This window comes from Schistocerca gregaria, chromosome 5 (genome assembly GCF_023897955.1).
Source record: "Schistocerca gregaria isolate iqSchGreg1 chromosome 5, iqSchGreg1.2, whole genome shotgun sequence".
Lineage (NCBI taxonomy): Eukaryota > Metazoa > Arthropoda > Insecta > Orthoptera > Acrididae > Schistocerca > Schistocerca gregaria.
The window spans coordinates 247387961-247409117 of NC_064924.1; the positions used below are offsets into that span (position 1 = coordinate 247387961).

General features: G+C 39.6%; 1 non-coding gene across 1 annotated transcript; it reads left to right on the top strand.

Moving 5' to 3' along the window:
- Positions 1-342: 342 nt before the first annotated feature.
- Positions 343-417, top strand: Trnas-uga (transfer RNA serine (anticodon UGA)). Its single transcript has one exon. It is a non-coding gene; the product is annotated as a tRNA-Ser (tRNA).
- Positions 418-21157: the final 20740 nt, after the last annotated feature.

A 21157-nucleotide genomic window follows, 5' to 3' on the forward strand; every position in this document is an offset into this window, starting at 1 on the left:
CTCACAGCTTCACTTCTGCCAGTATCCGTCTCCTACCTTCCCAACTTTACAGAAGCTCTTCTGCGAGCACTTGCCCGCGAAAGGCAAAGGTCCCGAGTTCGAGTCTCGGTCGGGCACACAGTTTTAATCTGCCAGGAAGTTTCATATCAGCGCACACTCCGCTGCAGAGTGAAAATCTCATTCTGGAAACATCCCCCAGGCTGTGGCTAAGCCATGTCTCCGCAATATCCTTTCTTTCAGGAGTGCTAGTTCTGCAAGGTTCGCAGAAGAGCTTCTGTAAAGTTTGGAAGGTAGGAGACGGATACTGGCAGAAGTGAAGCTGTGAGTACCGGACGTGAGTCGTGCTTCGGTAGCTCAGTTGGTAGAGCACTTGCCCGTGAAAGGCAAAGGTCCCGAGTTCGAGTCTCGGTCGGGCACACAGTTTTAATCTGCCAGGAAGTTTCATATCAGCGCACACTCCGCTGCAGAGTGAAAATCTCATACTGTTTAAATATGTTCCGTAGGTTCTAGACTAGATAGTAAACATCAGACATTGTTGCATGTTAACAGTTTCTCAGTGTGACAAAGCATACTAGAAATGTGAAGTGAAAAGTCTTATGGCAAAGACAAAGTTAAAAAGCAGATTATCTTTCAATAAACGGTTTTACATGTAAAATGTGGTGTAAACCTTTACTCTTCCTAAAACGTAGAGTTTCAACTTCAACACAATTATCATGTGGTATACGTCGGATTCTGTAAGGTGCATTGTAAACTAGAAAGAATTTGTGACTCAAGTGTTTCTTCTTATGTGACAATGGATGAGCTTTAATGAGCACTTTCTGACCAATATATAATTTCTATGCATTTGCTTCACCGTGTAATTTTTTTCTTTTGTCTGCAGCAGAATTTATATTTTTAATAGCCAAATCAATTACGTCTTTGTGTCTAAGTTTACGTGTATTCAGAAAAGGTACAAGCTCTCTGATTCTGTTTGGTGGTTCTTTATTCTTCAGTACAAGAACAGGTGGTAAAGCAGTGGAGTCATGAGGCATTTTATTCAGCACGTTTTGAAATAAGTGTAAATATCTGTCCCAATGCTGATGCTTTCTGTAACAATAAAGTATGCAAAGCTTATTTATTTCTTTCATAATCCGTTCAAACGGGTTACAATGCGGTGAGTACAATGAAGTAAAAACAGATTTGATTTTATGGTTACGAAGCATGCGTGACCAAACAGCAGATCTGAATTGCGAACCGTTATCTGAAATGACTTTACTAACGTGTCCAACTTCACGTAAGAAATTTTTAACAAAGGCGATGGATACAGACCGTCCAGTGGCTTTACGTAACGGAGTGAAAGAAACAAATTTTGAAGAAAGTTCAACAGCGACTAGAACGTACGAAAATCCATTAGATGTTCTAACAAGCGGTCCCAAGAGATCAACAGCAGCAAATTCTTTTAATTTAGTCGGAATGATAGGAAACAATGGAGCACGATGCGAGACAGTAGATGGTTTCGCCTTTTGACAAAGTTTACAAATAGACAAGACTCTTCGAATTCTCTTTTCCATATTGTTAAAATAACAAGTCGTTCGAAGAATATGATAACATTTTCGTGGACCAAAATGGGCATAGCTGAAATGAATGTACCAAATGAGCTTATTAACAAAATCGTCTGGAATGCAAAGTACCGATAGCTTGTCATCAACAGTGCATCGTTTGAACAGTATGTTGTTTCTAACCAGATAATAATGCCGAATCTGTGTGTGTGTCTTTTCATGCCATTTACTTTTGATGTCTTTCCAAATCGGATCTTTATCTTGTTCATGAGCAATGTCCTTTAAAGATGTGGTGATGAAGTTTTCAAAGGCGACTTTTTGGATGTAAAGAATACTGAAATTTCTCTCGAGGTTGCTTTCTGTGTTACTTTTCTCAAGCCCAGCCGGTGCACGGGACAGTGCGTCCGCAACAATGTTCTCCTTGCCGGGAATGTAGACTATTGTGAAGTGGAATTCTTGCAGAAACAAGCCCAACGTTTTAACCTGTCATGATTTAATTTTGAAGACTTAAGAAATTGTAATGCACGATGGTCACTGTATACTTTTACGTGCTTACCATAAAGAAAGAAACGGAATTTGTTAAATGCCCAAACGATAGCTAAAGCTTCTAATTCAGTAACGGGAATAATTTTTTTCAGATTTTGTTAGCACTCGGCTAGCAAAAGCAATGGTTTTCTGAACAGTAATGTCATTTTCTGTGGCTTCTTGAAATAAATGGGCACCAAGACCGACGTTAGAAGAATCCGTGCTAAGGCAAAAATCTTGTGAGAGATCTGGATGAGCTAGTATTGGCGCGTTAAGTAACGATTCTTTCAAAGAATTTAATTCCAACTGTGCTTGTTCGTCCCAGTTCCAAATAGTATTTTTTCCAGTGAGAGAACAAAGTTTTGGTGTGACTAGAATTTGCATATTCAGAAAACGACGGTAAAAATTTACGAGACCTAGAAAACTGCGGACTTGTTTTTTTGTGGATGGAACTGGAATGGCTCTGATTGCTTCTAACTTTTCAGGATCTGGCTGGATGCCTTCAGAAGAAATAATATGTCCCAAAAACTTCACTTTTGTCCTACCGAATTCAGACTTTTCCAAGTTAACTGTAATTCCAGATTCTGCAAAAATATGTAACACGCTGTTGAGGATGCGATTATCTTGTTCCCATGAGGCTTCTGCTATCAGAATATCGTCCACATATAAGGTGATGTGACGTTTTAAGAGCTCAGGTAATACGGAATTTAGCCCGCGAATGAATGCTGCCAAGGAAATGTTCAAACCAAAAGGAAGTTTCCGAAACTGATAACAAACGCCGAAACAAAGGAAAGCTGTGTATTTTCTACATTCTGGATGAAGTGCGATCTGATAAAAGCTGGATCTGATATCAATGGAAGACAACACTTTTACACCATTAAAATTTTGAAGAAGTTCTTCCAACGTTTGCGGCCTGTCTGTTTCAGGAATAATGATAGTATTGATTTGTCTCGAATCTAAGACAAGCCTGATCGATCCATTTTTCTTCTCAACAACATGTAATGGATTGTTGTATGAGCTTACTGCAGGCTCAATAATGCCGTCGTCAAGCATAGATTGTATTTCTGTTCTAACACGGTCCCTATAATGTGCTGGAATTACGTATTGGTTTAACACAAAATTTAGTATGCTCACGAACACGAAATTGGTATTGAAATCCCTTGATTGTTCCTGTTTTGATATTAAAAACTGTGGAATGTGCTTGTAAAATCTGAAAAAGGTCCTGCTTATCAGTGTCATTACAATTCTCAATTGTTTGAATTTTATTCTGAATTAACTCATTAGTTTCAAATGTGCCGTCGATATCATCCCTGTCAGTACTTGCAGAGCGACTGTTAGTGTCTAGTTCCGTAGAAAATTCCGAACTGTTGTCTAACAGAAGGTAAAGCCGATTAATTTCCTCGTCATGGTTTGAGAGCCAATCTTCAAATTTCAAAGATATTGACTTACCTTCTTTCTCTAAACTTATTTCAGCATCGTGAAAGTTTAAGATCGCTTTGTATTCATTAAAAAAGTCTACTCCCAGTATAATTTCCGTCGACAACAATGGAACAATAAGTAAGTTCATAGAGAAGCTGTGGCTCTGACAAAAGGATTCTAAGTTGGTTTGTTGGCGTACATCTACACTCTTTCCAATGACTGCACCTTGTAATTTAATCTTGCGTAACGGAAGTGTGGGGCAATCGTTCGATTTGTTGCATTTGCTAAAAGCTGTTTCACTAATTACTGAAATGGGACTGCCTGAGTCAAGTACTGCCGTAAATTTTACGTCATTTACAGTAATGTGAATCACAGGATATGCAATGTTGTTATGTTATACGTCGTGTTCCTGGAGTAATATGTCCCTAATGTGTTCCATTTTAACGTAATTACTAGCTACGGCAGCTGCGTCGTCTGTTTCAAAAGTACGTTTTGAGGCTGCCAGCGGTATGAGTCATTGCCTATTGTGTCTTTGTTGGCGCGCGTCGTTATTTGGAATTTGGAGACCTAACTTCTACAAATTCACCTGGTCGAGAGGGCCCTGCTCTGTTTGATTCCCGCCAGTTCTGCTGCAATTCAGGTCTGTCGTTACGATCATATCGTCTGTCGTCATGTCGGTAGATTCCATAGTTTCTTTCTTGTCGGTCACGTGGTGGAGAATTTCTCTCTGAATCGTAATTGCGCGCTGGACCGTTGCATCTAAAGTTATTCTGTCTCCCTTGATAGTAATTATTTTGGTTCCCATATTGTCTGTTTCTCTGATTGTCTCTGTGATAGTCATTACCGCGGAGAGGTGACCTTTCCCTGTAATTATTACTACTCTGCCAAAGGTTGTCATACGGGTGGTGTCTGTTTTGGTCACGATTTGTATTGTGAGAATAGCCTTGTCGTGTCCAGTTATTATTTCTTTCATCGCGGAATTGCGACGGATGTGACCTGTAATTGTTGTGTTCCTGTTTTCGCGTTCCGCGATTGTCAGTGTCAATTTCTAATTCTTGTAAGAGTCCCTGAAAAGCTTCAATGTCGTCTTTGCAACGGCCTGCCAAAATAATATGCCGTAGTTGTTCAGGCAATTTGATTAAGCAAAGGCGGATGAGTTCTGACGGGCTGTATGGGTTTGACAGGTACTGATTCTTGTGCAACATGTCTTCAAAATATTTCACAAGACTGGAAAATTAAGATTGTTCGAAATGTTTCATCATCATGATGCCATGTTTTACTCGGTCTTGTGTGGCTTGGGACCAATATGCTGAGAGGAAGGCCAGGTAAAATTCTCCTTCACTGTGGCAATCGTGAATGACCGATCGCATTCTTACAGCTGGTTCATTCTCTAAGTAGCCACACATAAATTATAATCTGTGCTCTAGTGACCAGTTGGGAGGAAAACAATGAGAGAATTGATGGAGCCACGCTTGTGGATGAATGTCGTTGCCAGAATTCTTAAATGTTTTGAATTTACGTGTAGTAATGAACAGCTTATAGTCAAAATCATCGTGTCGGCGGGTCGCATATCGGTCATTGTTACGTCGTTTCGGTGGTTCCATCTCAAAATTCGGGGTACTTTGATAATTTCTTTCATAATCTCCAAAGTGCCCTGTGTTGTTATTTTGTGGCCGTTCCGTATTTTTATGTCCCTCTTCCCGTATTGGAGTGCGAGTGTCCTCTGAAATACGTAATTCTTGTATACCTGTGTCAGCTGATCTTGTACTTCCCGGATTTCTCTTTGGTGTTGCGTATTAATTTGATTCTGATTTTGTTTGAATTTCCTAATTTGTTCGAACTCTTTTGTGTCATTAAAGACTACCGGTTTTGTGTCATTCAGATTATCATCTACCTTCGTAGATAAATTATTTAGCTGATCCGAAAGTTCAACTACTTTCTCTGATAATGAACTAATGTCCTCCATGTGTCTTTCAGAACCAATTTTCAGAGTATCTACTGTGTCCTTTAAGTTTTCTTGAGTTTTTGCAAGTTGCATAACTGAATCGGTAGATGCAACTGAGTCAATTTTAGCTTGCAAGGTCTCATGATTTTCATGAACAATTGTTTGCAGTTCTTTTATGGCTGCTTCGTGATTCTGTAATGCATTTTCATGCCGCGAAAAAATAGGTTGGAAATGCTCAAAAATTTGTGTTTTACGTCATTACAGACTTTTTGACATTTCGATTCGATTTTATGTAATTCAGTAGTTAAATCTTCACGTGTTTGTTCAAGCGTATGTTCCACTGAGTCTAACTTTTGAAGCTTTTGCTCCATTGCGTCTAACTTTTGCTGTGTTTGTCTCTGATTTTGTTCCATTGTGTCTAACTTTTGAAGCTTTTGCTGTGTTTGTCTCTGATTTTGTTTCATTGTGTCTAACTTTTGAAGATTTTGTTCCATTGTGTCTAACTTTTGAAGCTTTTGTCCCATTTGTTGCATTAATTGTAATAACAATGCACTGGTGTCTGAAACATGTTCCTTAGTGCTATTCGGCAATGCATTTGAATCGGCAATATTCGCAGTCTGAAAAACAGAGAATGTGTCTTGACTTATTTGAGAAAGCGGTGAGGACGCAAAATCTGAATCTACAGTATTTGCAAGAATGTGTCCTGTCATTTCGGAATCCTGAGGCGAGCTGTTGCCGACTGATCGATCGATAATTGTTCCCTGTTCACTACTTATTTCACTGTCTACACCATTGTTTGCAGCCCGCTCCATTTCCCTATGTACAGTTACCAAATTACTACTTTGAACATTAGTTAATTCATTACATGGTGGCGCTAACACACTGCTTTCGTCTTCACTGTCATTTCTCAATTTACTTTGGAGCCTAGTGTTACGTTTTTCACACGCCATTATTGTCACAATATTTCACACGACAACACAGAAAAAAAAAACAATTCGAAGAGCAAAAATAAGAGAATACATTAACATAGAAAATAATATCTAGTTAATTGCAAGCGCAGCTGCGCAATACTTGGTGCAACTCTACATGCATGCTACAACTGTTGTACTGTACAACAATGAAAGACTACAACTACAAAGGAGATTCTCTCTACAATTACGCGCTAGCAATAAACAAAATCTACATTAATTACACAAACTACAAGAAAAAAATCAGAAGATTCCAGTGAGGTATCCTTGGCTAAGGGTCGACATATGAAACGTCCCCTTAGAAAAATTATTACACGACTGTGCTTAAGCTGACACACAATATTTTTAGCGCAACGCAATCTGACTTCCAAAAATCCCTACGAAAGAATGGCCCTGACTAACATTAACCTATACGTTTCACAAATCATGTCCTGCTCGTTCACCGGATCTCAATCCATGCGATTCCTGGTTATGGGGTCACCTCAAAAGTATCGTATATGCAGAGCCCATTCCAGATGCGGAGACACTGGAGCAGCGTATTCATGCTGCCTTTGACAGTGTTGGGATGCAGCCTGGCCAATGTGAACGTATTAGACAGTACATGCGACGGCGCTTACACGTATGCGCTGAGGCACATTGAAGCAGTTTTCAACATATAATGCAACTGTGGCTGCAAGATGCGGCAAGTCGGAAAAGAGTGAGGGAGAGTGGGAGGGGGCTGGATATTTTTACGTACGATAAACCCCTTCAATCAAAAACTTCTCTCCTTGGTATCTCCTCTGTTCTGTCACTGATCTCATTTGTACAAAGACGGCCGTACACGCCAGGTGCCTATTTGCCTTCACGGCCCTGAGTGGACTGCACAACTTTTAATTAATGTTAACCAACTTGCAGTTTTCTATAGTTTTTGCCCTCAGCGCAGAAAACAGCATATAGGTCGTGAATGTCTTATCTAGAGGCTGTAAAAAACTCTTAGGGAAAAACTGATATGGTAGAAGTAATTAAATATACAATTATTTTGCTTATAAGGGATGTCACTTGCTTTTTATTAGCAAAACACGAGAAACTGCACAGTTATATTCAACTTTAGAGTCACAAATAATTTTCATTCTACATCGTAATAATGAACTGCGTATATCCGTAATTACTATCACATTGTTCTCCACTACATGTCCCAATAACCAGATTTTGCTAATTTAGTTTTAACTGAAACCAACTGCGGCAGACATGTCTGTCCTCCGACACTGCCGAACCAGATAGAATCTTACAGCCTAACCACTTCGCCCGCCATCCAAGTTAGGCGCGATACGAAGATCAACAAAGTTTTTCGTCTTCCTTTTCGTCTAACAGTTATTTGTTATTCTCCTGGTTTTTATTACTTGTGAAATAATGGATTGATAATCAAACATTGAAACATGCTTTAATATGAAATACGCTCTTTAATTTTCCTAATGTTAATAACAGAAGATTGTCGTTTTGACTCGGAACTTCCGAACACAGCAGCCAATCGCGGAGAATGACCACAATTTAGGCGGTCTTTCTCACTATATCCGTACCGAGTCAACCATCTGTCATCGGTGCCCCACCAAGAAGAGCTTCTTGTACCTGAGTATGATGGCTGCAGCGCCAGAAATACTCTAATGGTGCAGCGCGTATTATACCGCAGTCTCTGTAATAATGTATGATTGAATAAATGGTCTCTAGTATCGAAACTCTGCATTTCCTAACATAAGTTCATTAGACATTTTTTGTTCCGTATCCTATCATCGATCACACTGTAAATGAATTAGCTACAGCCTATGAGATAGTTTGCTAAAGATTTTCACTGTGCAGCGAAATGCGTACTGATACGGAACCCTGGAGTGCTAGTCCCACACTATATGCAGGAGAAGCTCTTTGATGTCTGGTTGGCAGGGGAAGAGGGTACAGACAGAACGTAAAACTGAGAGCGCTGGCCCTGAGTCGAGCCTGTTTACCTTAGCCCGATAAAGACAAATATTATTGTCCCGATTCAATATGCCAGACCATTCAAAGCAAAGTACACGCTGGAGAGCGAAAAAATCATTTTGAAAGCTGTGACGCTCTGGAACTGATCTCAGTTCTTGAGAACTGAGATCAAGTATATTGACACAGTGACTTGCAGTTTGTTCATATCGACCAGAACGCAGTAGGCTGTATCTGGAGACATTCTTGGGTATCCTACTGTTATTTATTAGCATTTTCTTTCTGTTGACCCTCACTACTGTCTATAGCTTTCCCGTGATATCTTATTACAAAAGGTAGAAAGTTACGGTGAATGTTTTATGTCGTAAGGAACGAAGATTTAATACTAGCTTCCACGTTCGTTATATTTTCGTTATCATAAACCGTTAGAATTTCTGTCAGTTAAATATATCATGAAACTACTAATGGAAGAAATAGTTAGGGAATATTTTATGGTCATACTGAAACCGATTATTCATAAATATACTACCGGAAAAAAAATTAACGCTCTTCAGGACAAGGCCGTTGGCAGGGTCGCCAAATGAAATGCCCCTTTGAACAATTATACATGACTGCTTAAACTGATACACAATATTTTTAGCGCAACGGAATCTGACTTTCAATAATCCCTAAAAAAGAATGGCTGTGACTAACATTAAACCATAACTTTCACAAATCACTTACCCCACAAAAATCTTCGTTACTCGAACTACTGCAACACAGCGAGCGCCACTACTGCCAGCTAAATAAAAGATTCAAACTACTGAAGGCACTAACTACTGATAGGCACAGTTAGCAAAAAAAAAAAAAAAAAGATTTTGATGGAGAACAAACAATGTATTTACCCTTAATAGTGTTCAAAAGACTTAATGTATATAGCAGTTCATGACGTCCAGTCTTACAATTGTATTGTCTCTGATGGACACACGTCCAGATCATCTGCTCTCAAATTCCCGCCATCTCTCGCCACATCCACCACTGCTGGCGGCTCACCTCCACCTGCGCAACGCTACGCGCTGTTAACAGCCAACTGCCCAACGCTACAATGGCGAGTATTACAACAATGCCAACCAGTCACAGACTGCACACAGCACAGCCAGTGATTTTCATACAGAGCGATACGTGGCGGCGGCCTTACCAATATAAGAACCTAAAGAGCCTACTTACACCAAGTTAGGAGTATATGATAACATCTCCAGACCAAAGTAAATACGCATGTCACAGTAAAGGGTCCCCAACAGCCGCATCAATACACAGTGCCCCCTCCTCTATTAGAAACTCTGAGGTTTATTGTCGCATGCAAACGATCATAAAGGTTCCGAATGGCATCCTGCAACAGATTGTCCCAATGACCTTCCACATTTTTTGCAATGGGTAAGTGATTCCTGCAGATCTTCGAGAACGAGTAAATTTCCACTTCGTCAGTCCTGTACATGTCTAATTGAAGAGAGGTCTAATGACCAGGGAAGTTAATGTGCACATCGACACGTTCGATTGAGGTATCAGTGTGTACACATTCATTCTCCTGCCGAAAATGCACAACGTGTTGAGGAAATGACAGTATCATTCTGATAGTGGCCACTGGTTACTTTACTCTACCGAAATATCAAATGTGACAGCAAGCTGAAGATGATGGTCCCACATCATGAAGCCTGGGGTGGTGTGTCGGGTGTGGTGTGTCTTGGGCTAATGCACTGCAATAGGCAGTTCAATGGAATATGCAGGTCAACAGATCAACGTCATATACTTGTACGTCCTTCTCTCACAGACAGAACGTAATGTCATCAATGAAGACACCGGGTGCTCCACATTCAAATCATTCACGACGCCAGAGCAGTCACGCATTTCGTGATGTCAGCGGTACCATGGGCAGAGGTAAATATGATCGTGCTCCTCATGCAGGCTGACCGTCTCCAAAGTTCCCTGATGACACCACAGTACCAACTTGCGCCCAGATTTAAATGCGGGATGACGTTCGGTCCGGCACCGCTCGTCGCAAAATGCGTCGACCGTGACGTGCCCTGTACTAATTTTTTTTTTTTTTTGGGTCATCAGTCTACTGACTGGTTTGATGCGGCCCGCCACGAGTTCCTTTCCTGTGCTAACCTCTTCATTTCAGAGTAGCACTTGCAACCTACGTCCTCAATTATTTGCTTGACGTATTCCAATCTCTGTCTTCCTCTACAGTTTTTACCCTCTACAGCTCCCTCTACTACCATGGAAGTCATTCCCTCATGTCTTAGCAGATGTCCTATCATCCTGTCCCTTCTCCTTATCAGTGTTTTCCACATATTCCTTTCCTCTCCGATTCTGCGTAGAACCTCCTCATTCCTTACCTTATCAGTCCACCTAATTTTGAACATTCGTCTATAGCACCACATCTCAAATGCTTCGATTCTCTTCTGTTCCGGTTTTCCCACAGTCCATGTTTCACTACCATACAATGCTGTACTCCAGACGTACATCCTCAGAAGTTTCTTCCTCAAATTAAGGCCGGTGTTTGACATGAGTAGACTTAAATTGGCCAGAAATGCCTTTTTTGCCATAGCGAGTCTGCTTTTGATGTCCTCCTTGCTCCATCCGTCATTGGTTATTATGCTGCCTAGGTAGCAGAATTCCTTAACTTCACTGACTTCGTGACCACCAATCCTGATGTTAATTTCCTCGCTGTTCTCATTTCTACTACTTCTCATTACCTTCGTCTTTCTCCGATTTACTCTCAAACCATACTGTGTACTCATTAGACTGTTCATTCCGTTCAGCAGATCATTTAATTCTTCTTCACTTTCACTCAGGATAGCAATGTCATCAGCGAATCGTATCATTGATATCCTTTCACCTTGTATTTTAATTCCAGTCCTGAACCTTTCTTTTATTTCCATCATTGCTTCCTCGATGCACAGATTGAAGAATAGGGGCGAAAGGCTACAGCCTTGTCTTACACCCTTCTTAATACGAGCACTTCGTTCTTGATCGTCCACTCTTATTATTCCCTCTTGCTTGTTGTACATTGTATTTGACCCGTCTCTCCCTATAGCTTACCCCTACTTTTTTCAGAATCTTGAACAGTTTGCACCATTTTATATTGTCGAACGCTTTTTCCAGGTCGACAAATCCTGTGAACGTGTCTTGATTTTTCTTTAGCCTTGCTTCCATTATTAGCCGTAATGTCAGAATTGCCTCTCTCGTGCCTTTACTTTTCCTAAAGACAAACTGATCGTCACCTAGCGCATTCTCAATTTTCTTTTCCATTCTTCTGTATATTATTCTTGTAAGCAGCTTTGATGCATGAACTGACAGGCTGATTGTGCGATAATTCTCTCACTTGTCAGTTCTTTCAGTCTTCGGAATTGTGTGGATGATACTTTTCCGAAAGTCAGATAGTATGTCGCCAGACTCATCTATTCTACACACCAACGTGAAGAGTCGTTTTGTTACCACTTCCCCTAATGATTTTAGAAATTCTGATGGGATGTTACCCATCCCTTTTGCCTTATTTGACCGTAAGTCCTCCAAAGCTCTTTTAAATTCCGATTCTAATACTGGATCCCCTATCTCTTCTAAATCGACCCCTGTTTCTTCTTCTATCATATCAGACAAATCTTCACCCTCATAGAGGCTTTCAATGTATTCTTTCCACCTATCTGCTCTCTCCTCTGCATTTAACAGTGGAATTCCCGTTGCACTCATAATGTTACCACCGTTGCTTTTAATGTCACCACAGGTTGTTTTGACTTTCCTGTATGCTGAGTCTGTGCTTCCGACAATCATATCTTTTTCGATGTCTTCACCTTTTTTGCTGCAGCCATTTCGTCTTAGCTTCCCTGCACTTCCTATTTATTTCATTCCTCAGCGACTTGTATTTCTCTATTCCTGATTTTCCCGGAACATGTTTGTACTTCCTCCTGTCATCGAAGTATTTCTTCTGTTAAGCATGGATTCTTCGCAGCTACCTTTTTTGTACCTATGTTTTCCTTCCCAACTTCTGTGTTGGCCCTTTTTAGAGATGTCCATTCCTCTTCAGCTGTGCTGCCTACTGCGCTATTCCTTATTGCTGTATCTATAGCATTAGAGAACTTCAAACGTATCTCGTCATTCCTTAGAACTTCGGTATCCTACTTCTTTCCGTATTCATTCTTCCTGACTAATGTCTTGAACTTGAACCTACTCTTCATCACTACTATATTGTGATATGAGTCTATATCTGCTCCTGGGTATGCCTTACAACCCAGTATCTGATTTCGGAATCTCTGTCTGATCGTGATGTAATCTAATTGAAATCTTCCCGTATCTCCTGACCTTTTCCAAGTATACCTCCTCCTCTTGTGATTCTTGAACAGGGTATTCGCTATTACTAGATGAAACTTGTTACAGAACTCAATTAGTCTTTCTCCTCTTTCATTCCTTGTCCCAAGCCCATATTCTGCTGTAACCTTTTCTTCTACTCCTTCCCCTACAACTGCATTCCAGTCACCCATGACTATTAGATTTTCGTCCCCCTTTACATGCTGCATTACCCTTTCAATATCCTCATACACTTTCTCTATCTGTTCATTTTGAGCTTGCGACGTCGGCATGTATACCTGAACTAACGTTGTCGGTGTTGGTCTGCTGTCGATTCTGATTAGAACCACCTGGTCACTGAACTGTTCACAGTAACACACTCTCTGCCCTACCTTCCTATTCATAACGAATCCTACACCTGTTATACCATTTTCTGCTGCTGTTGATATTACCCGATACTCATCTGACCAGAATTCCTTGTCTTCCTTCTACTTCACTTCAATGACCCCTACTATATCTAGATTCAGCCTTTGCAATCCCCTTTTCAGATTTTCTAGTTTTCCTACCACGTTCAAGCTTCTGAAATTCCACGCCCTGACTCGTAGAACATTATCTTTTCGTTGATTATTTAATCTTTTTCTCATGGTAACCTAGCCCTTGTCAGGCCCCTCCCAGAGATCCGAATGGGGGACTATTGAGGGAATCTTTTGCCAATGGAGAGATCATCATGGCACATCTTCAACTACAGGCCACATGTCCTCCAGATACACGTTGTGTGTCTTTAATGCAGTGGTTTCCATTGCCTTCTGCATCCTCATGTCGTTGATCATTGCTGTTTCTTCCGCCTTTAGGGGCAATTTCCCACCCCCAGGACAAGAGAGTGCCCTGAACCTCTATCCGCTCCTCCGCCCTCTTTGACAAGGCCGTTGGCAGAATGAGGCTGACTTCTTATGCCGGAAGTCTTCGGCCGCCAATGCTGATTATTTATCAAAATTTAGGCAATGGTGGGGATCGAACCCAGGACCGAAGACGTTTTAAGTATGAATCGAAGACGCTACTGTGAGGCTGTCCATAATCTCGTCAACATGTTGGGAAATGAGTTGAAATCAAGTAAGTCAGTAGCTCAGGAAGAAGTCCAAGTTTGGTTTTTCGAAAAGTACTGTACAGCATTGCCCCCTTACCTAGCTTGCATCTATCGCAAATCTCTCACCCACAGCAAAGTCCTACTGAAAAAAAAAAAAAAAAAAAAAAAAAAAAAAAAAAAAAAAAAAAAAAAAACTCTGCTGATTCCTGTATATAAGAATGGTAATAAACGGACCCTGGCAGTCTGAAAATCACGTTAAAAGCTTACTGACAAGTCGGAACCGCTCCAGTCCCAGCGTTCATCCTCTCACACGAACTCTAAAATATTTATGTGCTCAATTTCCGTATCCCAGAACGTGGAAAAATCTGCCCTTAGTGCCAGTAATTTGTGATTTTCTCTTAGCTAATTGCCGAAACTCGTAAGTACGCCTCGCTGTACGAATGTAGTGTTGTCAAACTAGAGCATTACAAGATTGTATTATGTTTTATAATAGTTAAATTAAGATCTAAAATGCCCCTAACTGATACAAGGGTAAAAGGACATAATAACGAGTTTCACTTGCAAGTACATTTATTGAGAAGATATTTCTTAGCTAACAGTAACATTTCACTATCTTGTTATTGCACAAATATCTTCTGGATGAGTCCTTTCTTCGGTTCTCTTGTCAGTTTTTGGTAAGAAACCAGACCCTATTCTGTTTAGCCAAATGTGGCAGTTTGTCTGTACTTTACTCAAGTCACAAAAATGTGAATGTTAGAAACAGAAAAGAACGAAAGCTCGCACACGTGTTTATCTTTCTTCCAAGCGCAGACTGCTTGACTGCGCAATGAATTCCTGCTAGGAGCATCGCGACATCGTTCGGACAAAAATGACGTCTTTTACGTCGCGAGTACGAAAGGTCAGCGCTGTCAAAACACTTCCGACACCGAACTCTTTCGCCACGCATCCAGTTGTACTCGAAAAAGAGATCTATTTTCGGACTTGTATTCGATTTCGTAGTATGTCAAGAAAAGCGACCTGGGTTCACTGATATTCTGGAGGTAACCCACCACTAAAGTAACATGCGTCTTTAAGTAAGAGACAGCTGAGAGATTAGGTACCTAACACGGACGGTGCAGCATAGTTTGGTATTTACGGTCGTACTCTGCCACGTATCCTTCCTTAACAATAGCGGCGAATGAAGCACTAACTGGTACTTGTTTATAGATTCCCTTGAGATGAAAGGTTTCCTTTTCTTTTGACGTAAATTACCTGTTAAAGTAATTTCTGGCGTTATGGCAGCTACTCGATTTTGATCAACAAAGAAACCTTTCCAGAGGAGTACACAGAAGAATGAAGAGATAGATTGCTTTAGAACCCTCTTGTGGTGTGAAAAGTTGATTCTTATTTCATTGTCTCTAGAAATATTTGCACAATGTGAGTACACGAATAATTCTTACCCATCAGTAACTATGTGTATTGCTTTTCGAATTGAAAGTCAAATATATTTGACAATTTAGACTGAGAGACTGAGATGGGTGCTTGCAGCCATCTAACGGAAAGATTGGCCACACACTGAAACTATTATACCTTATTTTCTATCATGCCGTCCGTCAAATGTGACACTAATTACATTTGCCAATAATCAATAGATACCTGTGTTACAAAAGTATATTTTTATGATAACGTGGGGTGAATGACAAGATATGTATTGTGGTTTCTCTGTAAAAAGCACGAATTTTGAGAGAATATGTACTATATTCTTGACGTGGTGTAGGTAATATGTCTCGTTATATTCTCTGAACTTTTATGTTCCGTGTTTAAAGTTTTGTGACGAAGCGTAACGCATGTCTGTGAGAAAGTAAGGCAACAATAAGATCAAACACGTCTGCTGTATTAGCAACCATTAGGATAGAGCACCAATCACTCTGTGTGTGTGTGTGCAAAGGGATCCCGGTGGATATCTCGTTGACCATTTCCACTTCAAAAACGAAGCCTACATAGACAATGATGAAAACTCGGTGTTCAAAATTGTCACTTCTTGTAGCTCTGCTGTATTTTCGGCAGGATACTGCAACTGAAGAAGTAACAGCGAAATCGACTTCAATCAAAGCTTCATCGCAATAGGCTTCCACAACGTGCGCTAATACCAAGAAAGAATTATAAGTGATGATTTGCGGAAAGTCTCGTAGATCTACTCGACCATAAAGGATGTAGTAGATACTACTGAGCATAAAAAAGTCTCAAAGATCTATAGCCCTTTATCCTCACGAGTGATAAACGTGTCACTGCTTCATTCTTACACAAAGAGCTCTGAAATTTTGCCCCATTCATCTGCCTACGCATAATCGCCCCCCGGATGAAAATATGACCCAGATGACATTCAGGGGCGAGCTGTCGTCGGACGTCGTAAAACGTAGGCAAATAAGCTTACTAGCGAGGCGCTGCATGCAGCGGCTGAAAGAGCCATCAGCGGCGAACAGGATGTCGCTCGCCTGTCGCTCGGCATTAGTCAGCAGTGCTGTGGGCTGTCGTAGCGAGGGATTATCGCCTTATTTATAGGCGGCCGGTGTTTTGGCAGGAGCCGTCTCTTCCACGATCACAGCGACACAGTATGAGCTGCAGCGAAAAGACACGGCGATTCCGTGGTGTCCTGCCTCGAAACAATTTTCTAGTTTGTTTCAGAGGCACTTCAGTTGCCAAACGAAGACGTATAAATGTACACAGTATAAGGCATTGGTGTTGAAAACTTTATTCACTCAACTAAAAACCTACTTATACTTTTGATTTAATTTAGAAATTCTGCAGTCTTAGTCTGCTTCGTTAGTAACAAAGTCTCCGTATAAGTACATTTTTTTGTTTATTTACACATCAAGTTCCGTAGGACCAAATTGAGGAGCAAATCTCCAAGTTCATGGAACGTGTCAGTACTTGAAATTACAACATAAAAGTAATAACAGATTAAAATAAAATGTTTTTGAACCCAAAAGTCAATCCATAAATTTAAGTAAAGGTAATCAACAATACAACATAAGAATCAGCATAATTTTCCAAGGAACTCATCGACAGAATACTACTTTTCCAAAGCGCGTGGATTACTGCTAAGATTTTTGAATTCCTGTGGTAGCTTATTGAAAATGGATGCAGCAGTATACTGCACACCTTCCTGCACAAGTGTTATGTAAGTCCGATCAAATGCAGGTTTGATTTCTGTCAAATATTAACTGAGTGAAAGCTGATTATTCTTTGGAATACGCTGACATCGTATATATATATATATATATATATATATATATATATATATATATATATATATATATATATATATTGAGATTCCAATGTCAAAATACCCAGACTACTGAAATATCGTTTTAGAATGGGAAGAGTTATCCAAAATATAACACCCTACGACATAAGCGAATGAAAATTAGCAAAGTAGACTATTTTTCATGTCGAACGATCACTTACTTCAGATACCGTTCAAATAGTAAAAAAGGCAGAATTAAGTCGGTGAACAAGATCCAGAACGTGGGCATTCCGCGACAGTTTACTATCTATCTGAACACCTAGAAATTAGATCGCTTCAGTTTCACTGATCATATTAAGTTAAAACGTTAACTTTTATTGAACTGTTTGTTAGAAACAGAAGAAACTGAGTCTTACTGCGATTTAGCGTTGGTTTATTTTCTAAATGCCATGAACTTATGTCATGAACTGCACCATTTGCAACCTATCCAATGTTCTGCATAACTTCCTTTACTACCAACCTACTCATGAGATACTCAGCTTCCATACCTATGCTATGGGCGTTTAGAACACTGTACTATTAACAATAGAGTGATCTACATTTAACCCTCATACTTTGGATTATGAAGATGACACTAAAATCAATTCATCGCTTTAGTAAAAACAGCGAAGGATAACTACTACGAAATTCAAGAGCATCAAAGGATTATCAAATCTCATGTCCAAAACTGCCAGTAGATAATAAGAGTTAATGAATGTAATACCTCATTCATAAATAACAGAACTGGCCCGCCTATTTTCACTACACTACCTCCGGATAAGCACTGTTGAGGCCTGCTGATATTGCTAAAGATGTAAATAAGAACAGCAGGAAGGAATGAATCAATCACCATGAAGATCGATTTTATTATGAACTTTACCTAGGTATGTCATAACGATTGCACGGTTTTCTGTGTAATTATCCAGTTTACTACAGGAGGCCTGAAGATGTTGCACTGTAATAACCGAATCGATATCAAATAAAGCAGAAACTTCAAATACACGTGAAGGATTCTTTCATGCTGCATAAGAAAGGATTGACTTCACTCCAGTCTATATGAACGTGACTATAAGAAGTTAAAGGTCTGTCTTCCTAAACACGAACCAGTTCCAGCAAACAGTAACCATGAGTTTGACGAGTGTGGTAACTTGTAGCTACAGTTTTTTGTTGAAATATTAACGTCACCATAAAAAAATCTCGCTTGAAGTCCACTACTTTATTACTAATGATCATAACCACAGCTTTCTGTTTTAAAATTAATTCTGCCATAACAAGCTCGTTTAAAGTAGCAATCTACACTTTTATTAATAACAATCCGAATTCTGACTTTACTTTTTTTTCTATCAGGTCATAATGGAAAACTACGTAAACTAAACAGAGACAGCAGTACTAGGAGAGCCAAGGTGCTGCTCCATATGGTATGACAACTTCCAAAAGTAGAAGTGAAGGGAAAGAATTTCAAAGGAGTAGTAATAAAATGACAAAATAAATAAATTTCAATATCTAGAACACATTCTCCAGGAAAAGAAATTCAAATATTGTTGAAATGAAACTTCAGATTGTGAGGTGTTTCAGTGGTAAATGGTAATGTGCAAAGGGAAAGGCTACAAAAATTATACAAAGTTATAATTATTTAATTCTGGTTATATACCGATGAGGGAGCTGGACTCTGACGAAATAAGGTAAACTAAATCAGATGAGATGAGCTTCCTGCGCTGCGTAAGGGGATACTCGCTCCTGCTTCAGAAGAAGAATACTGATAATAGACAAGGATTAAATTTGAAATCAATTATTGATCTTTTAAAGATATGCTGAATAAACTGAATAAACTTACTACGGAAGTTGTCCCCCGATATCTTAAAACATGTCGTACCTACTAATCCGTCATTCTTGTCAGTGTTTTCCATATGTTCATTTCCTCGTAGATTCTGCGGGGAACATCCTCATATCTTTTCTTAGCACATCATCCAATTTAACATCATTGTATAGCACCACAACTCAAACCCTTCAAGTCTCTTCTCCGCCGGTTCCTATCAGTCCATCGTTCAATTGTACGCTCCACAGTACATCCCCAGAAATTTCCTCTTCAAATCAAGACTCGTGTTTGATAGAAGTAGACTCCGTTTGGCCAGACTGTGTGAAATAGTCTCTTTTGCTGTGTCCACCTTGCTTCATCCATCATAAAGTATTTTACCTCCAAGGTAGCAGAATTTCTTCACTATCTCTGCTTCATTGTCTTCGAGTAACTTCATCATTAATCTCATTTCAGCTACTCCTCATTACCTCATATCCTGCTCATATGTACATTTTTATTATTCATTTAATACATATTTATAATTAATATCGATAAGAAAGGGTTGCGAAATAATCATAATGTTTATTCCAACATCAATTGGTTTATCAAAAACCACATGGGAAATGCTCAGTTCATTGACTAAAAATTATTATTAAAAATAATGGGATTGTGCGGCTGGTCCCGGCGGAGGTTCGAGTCCTCCCTCGGGCATGGGTGTGTGTGTTTGTCCTTAGGATAATTTAGGTTAAGTAGTGTGTAAGCTTAGGGACTGGTGACCTTAGCAGTTAAGCCCCATTTCACACAAATTTGAACATTTCTTTTTTAAAAATAGCGCTCCATAGAGAATTTGATTTCGCAGTTGCCCCAAAATCTGCCTTTCCGAGGTGTCGCTAGTCTTATGCCCCGCATTTTTCACATATTTTGTTTCGTTGTTCTGAGCACACAATTATCAGTGTGTTGGAAAAAGTTCTCACCGAACTCATTGCTAGCACTCGTCATCTTGTCTGCCGCAGTTTCAATGTACAGCTTTATACTGAGTGCTTTACTAACTGGTAAAATTCTATGACTATTTTTAAAAACGGTTTGCGTTGTAAACATTATTTCAGATTTCTGTAATGAGTAGCATATGTTTTATTATCATATAACGTCGAAAGTAATTTCTTTGGTTTCCTACTATCGGATGTTGGCGTCATTTTTTCGGGTCCTAAGGAAAAATCCGAATGAAAATGATGAATACTCTCTCTATAATTGAGATGCACTTTGAAAATTACCGTATGTTATAGTCATCTGATCCATTTCCACCACATTAGTTTCGATAGTCCTTGGAGAACGCCATTCATAACTAGACACACGAAGATTCTGTAACATCGCGATAAATAATGTAAGATGCGTCAATTTTGACATCCTAATTGCGCTATAATCTGTTGTTAACCTCATGCCTGCAAGAAAAATGAACAATACCGCCTCTAATGACTCTTTCAACAAACTTGAGTTATGAGATATCGGTAATAAGCTGCGATTCCGTTTTAGTAATTTTCAGCAGAGCATACCACACCATGCCAGGGGAGGTAATATAATAGCGGAGGATCCAATTCATATAAGGCCCAGACTACGAAACGTTTAGGGCATGTCGGCATGGAGTAGCACGTCAATTTTCAAATGAAAATCAAAATACCAAAGTGTTCTACACTTGAAGACATCCCATACATTGTAAGCTCTTTGGTACTCGACTTTTGTTGTAGTTTCACCTGTTAACAAATTATTAAGGTAGAATATCTTCCAGTGAATTCGATTCATTTGTCACACACTCATACAGAAAAATTCACTTCTGATTAAGTAGATGAACCCTCTGTCACCAGTAAAATATGTTATCATTATCTTGATTTCAGCTATTATGCACACTTTTCGAAAGAACACAACAATAAATTTAATGAATCATAAATCCGAAATTTATGTTTCAGCATCGTTCTTGCTACAATGACGCAATACGATCCATAACAGATGTATAATTTTCCATATTCGATGGCACAAGAGAAAAGAGACCTTGATTTAATTTAATTTCTTTGCCGCCATCTAATGTTCTTTGTGAACAAATGTTCATGGCTAAGAGGTGGCCATTGTAAGTTTTCAGATCGCTGCATGCGACAGATTCTGTATAATAAGGCCTGTAGTTCACATAAGAACTGGAATGTGTTGCGTCTCGGTACGAACTGAGGAAATGATAGTCGTCTCCATGTTTAGTACCGCTTTCCTCAAACGTTTCCCAGAAAATATGACAGTCCTCTGTCATACGAAACGGTAATTCTACTTTAGTGATTATCTGCACTTCATTATTTTGCAATAACAGGAAG